The following is a 5249-nucleotide window of genomic DNA, read 5'->3' as shown; positions in this document are numbered from 1 at the left end:
CAGGATCACAACACCACCACAGCTATCACCATGATCAAGCACAGCCAAGGTTGCTGCCAGGATCTGAGAAAACTAGGAGACAAGGGAGCAGGAATGCTCAGGAGAGGCAACGCAGTCAGAGTAATGCAGTGAACATAATACAGTGAACAGACAGAAGCGTTTTCAGATGGAGGGAGTAAGAGAAGGCAAAAGGAGCTCAGTGTATCATAGGAAATCCCCCGGCAGATAAAACCTATGTCAGCCTAACTAGGGGCTGGTCCAGGCAAACTGAGCCAGCCCTGATTCTAAGCTTCATCAATGAGGAAGGTCTTAAGTCTACCCTTAAAAGCGGAACAGTATGGAGACTTTGGGAACCATATGAACTCTGCGTTTTCAGAGCACAGTGAACTTGAGGGTTGGTAAGGAACTATGAGCTGCAACAGGTAGGAAAGCAAGAAAGAAAAAGCAGTCCTAGAATTTTTTTGTATGTGAGGCAAAAGATAAATCTTGATCGAATAAAACTCAGAGGTTCCTTACAGTTGTGCTAGAGGCCAAGGTAATGCCATCTAGAGAAATTACATCCTTAGAAAAGGTGTTTGAGATTTTTGGAGCCAAGAACAATAACTTCAGTTTTGTCTGAATTCAACATCAAGAAATAGATAACTGATCAGTTTCATCTGGTTTCATAGATAGATATAGTTGCATATCGCCAGTATAACAATGGAAATTTACAGTGTTTTCTAATTATGTTGCCTAGGGGAAGCATGTATAAAGTAAAAAGGTTTGGTCCAAGCACTCAGAAGCAGATCTTCGTATGCACAGAAGATTGATCGTTAATATGAACAAACTGGGAAGGATCTGATAAGCAAGATTTAAACGTAGTCATATAATCTAGTATGGTATTTTTGGTCATTTTTTCAACATGCTTTATTATGGTGTTTTTTTTGCAACTTTCTAGGCCATAACGTGTCTCAGCATGCAATATTATGTGGTTTCCAGCTGTTTTTTGGACATGTCATATTTGCCATTTTTTGCCATACTTTAGTATTGCAGTGTTTCCCATTAATTATCAAAGACTTAAAATGACCAAAAATTACATAAAAACGTCACAGTATAATATGTCCTCAATAGTATGTCTTCAAAAAAGTTCTCCAAATCGAAAAACAACCAAAAATCAGAACCAGAATATTTTTATTGTCATTGTAAAGATTAATACAACAGAAGTCTTTTGCACTGCTGAGCAATAGAACAATAAAGAGTATAAGATCAAATAAATTGGAAAAAAGAATAAATTGTTTTAAAACATATCAACATGCATATCCATACATCCAATCAGTCACACATACAGTACATACACAGTATCCTCATTTACATAGTATTGCACACAGAGAATGGCTCGAGGATTTGAAGTACTTCTTGAGAATGTGCTGTGTGTTTAGTGTAGTGTTCAGGGTGGTGAAGGCTTTGGGATAGAAACAGTTCTTAAGCATGTTTGTGTGTGCTTTGATTGCACTGTAACGCTCTCCTGAGCAGAGAGGGTCAAACAGGTGACCAGCAGGGTGATATGGGTATGTATTCTGTAGGTAGCAAGAGGTTTAGATGTCATCCAGGGCAGGCAGGTGAATGTTATTTTCTGCGCTGTGTTTATGACCCTTTACAGGACTTTCCTGTCAGCCAGAGAGCTGCTGCCAAATAACACGACATACTATGACATTGTGGCGCCATTTTTGATGACATACTATACCAGTGTTTCCCATTAATAACAAAACTATGTTTTTGGCCATCCAAAAAGGGTTGATACTCTGAGCTGCCGTTTGGACCATAGGCACAAACAACAGTCAGGATCCGTCCCCCCACCCGAAGGCGGAGGGAGGCGACCCTCTCGTCCACCGGGGTAAACTCCAACATACAGACACCAGCCGGGGGGCAATAAGTATTGCCACCCCTGCCTGGTGCCTCTCACCAATGGCAACTCCAGAGTGGAAGAGAGTCCAAACCCTCTCGAGAAGACTGGTTTCGGGGCCCATGCTGTGTGTCTAGGTGAGGCCGACTATATCTAGTTGGAACTTCTCAACCTCGCGCACCAGCTCAGGCTCCTTCACCACCAGAGAGGTGACATTCCACGTCCCCAGAGCTAGCTTCTGCAGCCGAGGATCAGACCGCGAAGGTCCCCACCTTTCGCCTCTGGCCCAACTCCCATTGCACCCGACCCCTTTGGCCCCATCTAAGGGTGGTGAGCCCACGGGAAGGAGGTCCCACGTTACCTCTTCAGACTGTGCCCACCCAGGCGCTCGCCATCGAGCCCCACCCCCAGGCCTGGCTCCAGGCGGGGGCCCCGGTGACCTGTGTCCGGGCGAGAGAAACTCTAAATCATTTATGTAACGCTGCATAAGGGGCCTGGTGAGCTACACTTTGTCTGGTCTCTCCTCTAGGACCTGTTTGTCATGGGTGATCCTACCAGGGGCATAAAGCCCCCGACAACTGAGCTCTTAGGATCATTGGGACACGCAAACCTCTCCACTACAATAAGGAGATAGCTCAGGGAGGGGGCAAAGTATAGCATGTCGTTAAAAATCATGAAAAAACATTATAGTATAGTTGTCATCAACAATTACAAAAAAAACCCCACCATAGTATAGTCTGCTGTCAAAAACCATGAAAAAATATCATAGTATAGCATGTCATCAAAAATCATGAAAAAATGTCATAGTCTAGTATTTTGTCAAAAATGACCCAAAATGGCTCAAAGACGTCATATTTTAGTATGTCGTCAAAAATGACCTCAGAAAGTCATAGTATTGTATATTACAACTTTTGACGAGATACTCTTCTTCCTCAGGAAAGTTACATGATGTTGCTGTGAAGTGTCTGGACAGATGTCTCTTATTTCAATCTTATTTTTTTAATAACAAAAGTTTGGAACCCCGGTTGGTTTGACAGAATGACCACACCCCTGGCTGTCCGACAGCTTCTTTGGGACAACATTCCCAATGTATGTATGGCAACATGTCTTTTGGGCTGGGACGAGGGGGCTTAAATGTTGCACTACACCTGGGATGCTGTCCTCAGGAAGCTGTCGGACAGCAGGGGGTGTGGTCGCCCTGTCAAACCAAACAGAACGACCACACTTGTGTTAAAAAAAAAAAAAAACAACAACTGACAAACCACATCCCAGCAACATCACTTGATACGTCAAGGTAAAAAAGTAAAAATTTAGAATACTTGTCTGACAAACACAGTAGCTAGCATTTATGGTAAATAATTGCCATTTACCTCTGTTAAATCACATTTATAAATACATACTGTTTAGTACTTTATCAACATATGCATGCCAGACTGCACAAAACCTGTAATATTGGTGGTGCTAGTTTAGGTGGTCCAGTGGACCCAAACACAACATATGTAATATATATGTGTGGGGGGTGTACAGCGCAATCTCAGTGATTTTTTTTTTTTTTTACATGTTCCACACAGAAAATAAGCCAGGATCAATAAATGCCAGGATGAATTAATTCCATCATTTCTTTTAGTAAACGTGACTAAGAAATAACAAAACAATCATTAACTCATATTGGTGATGACACTGTTAGACTCCTGAACAGTCTGTAGATACTCAAACCATTAACTCTGCACATGTATGAGCTTAGGTTCAGCGTCCTTATGCGTAGAATTTCTGAAAGACACTTACAGTCTGTGGAAGTTGGCCCTTGATGAGAGTCTGTCACTGGTCTGTCCTCAAAGTCTTGCCTCAAATTCGATGTTATGACTTGAAATGAGAAATTTATTGATGTTGGTCACACATTTCTTTCACAACAACATAATTACAAATGCTTGGGTCAGTGAATTTTTCAATATATGCCATATCTTCACTGTGTCATCTCTCTTACTTTGAGAAGACTCCATGTTGACAGGCTGCAAGGCTGGAGCTGGACTACCGCAGCTGCTGGAGGTCGTTGGTTGGGCCTGTGAATTCACTGTTATGAATTGAAGAAAATATTAAAAAAGCTAAAACTAGAAGTCTTTTGGAGACTATTGATTTTTTTATTGATACAACACAGTGACAGATGAAGGACGTCTGGTGAAAACATGCATGTAAATTATGATGTTTTGCGAAAGTCTCTAAAAATATGCTATGTGGTATAAGATGATAATTCTTTCTCATGTTTCAGTGGAAATCGTGGCAGAGCTGTTGTATTGGGTTGCAGTGTTGAGTCATCTGATTGCAAGCTGGAGGAGGCTGAGTGGGAAATTGAGGCCTGTTTAATGTGACTTAAAAAAACAAAGATCAAACTCTTTATCCCTTATGTCGATCTTACCAGCTCTGATGACGTCTTGGGAGGAGGGGCTGTCAAGTTTTTTGGAGGGGCGCGATGAACTCTTTTTGGTGTTTTAGGTAGTCGAGGTAGCGTTTCCAGTAGCGGCGCAGGAAGGTCATCTTCCTCTGATGAGGTGATGACGACGATGAGGGTGATGGTGTTCTAAAACGTTTTGGTCTACATATGCAAATGAACCATTATTAGCATTTTCATTTTAATGAATAACCAGTTGCAATACAAAGAAAGCTGTATGCCGACATATCCCTCAAGGCAAAAAAAAGGAAAAAGTTCTGTAAATTTTGAGACATAGAGCCAAAGTTGATCTGCTGTCTGACTTGTCACTCTTTGTCAGTGTTTAGGTCTAATGTCACACATGACATTTCCCACCTTGCTTGTATTTTTTCAATCGCATCTGTAAGCAAAATTTAGCATGTTTACTATTTATTCAACTATAACATAAACAGATTAGATGTAATGATAGTAACAAAAGACAATATCAGAACATCAAAATATCAGGACATCAGAAGCTGTATGACTCAATTGCATAAGGACTCTACACAGAAAATTACCTGATTCATAGAGCACATGAGCAGCAAACTGCTTCCAACTCTTTGTTGGTTGAGGGACAACCCTTCTTTGGACACTACTGAGGATTTTGAACTTGTCCCAATAAGGGGGCCACCACGCAAGCCCATCTGAAAGCCACTCCTTTGCCACTGGACCAGTTCTGTTGCCCTTCTCTGAGACCACTTTTAGGTTCATCTTGACCTAATACAAAAAAATTGCGCAAAAAAGTGTACTTGAATTAGTAGTAAGTTTGGTAGAGATACAAATACTACCTGGTACAGGTGGTACTCTTGTGTGATGAATAATGTCTTACAAATATATCACACAATTAGTTAATATGATGACAAGATAGTGTAGGTTGATAAAAACATCTTAAAGTGACTACTT

The 5249-nt window shown here is 41.2% G+C and overlaps 1 long non-coding RNA gene across 1 annotated transcript; it reads right to left on the bottom strand.

Annotated features, from left to right (window-relative positions):
- Positions 1–3423: 3423 nt before the first annotated feature.
- LOC148190406 (uncharacterized) lies at positions 3424–5057 on the bottom strand. Its single transcript, XR_015777462.1, has 4 exons — positions 4865–5057; positions 4296–4472; positions 3867–3953; positions 3424–3745 (listed from the first exon to the last, which is right to left on the bottom strand). It is a non-coding gene; the product is annotated as an uncharacterized LOC148190406 (long non-coding RNA).
- Positions 5058–5249: the final 192 nt, after the last annotated feature.

This window comes from Plectropomus leopardus, chromosome 1 (assembly GCF_026936395.1).
Source record: "Plectropomus leopardus strain MGB_pleo_1.0 chromosome 1, ASM2693639v1, whole genome shotgun sequence".
Lineage (NCBI taxonomy): Eukaryota > Metazoa > Chordata > Actinopteri > Perciformes > Serranidae > Plectropomus > Plectropomus leopardus.
This window is presented reverse-complemented; position numbering and strand designations above follow the sequence as displayed.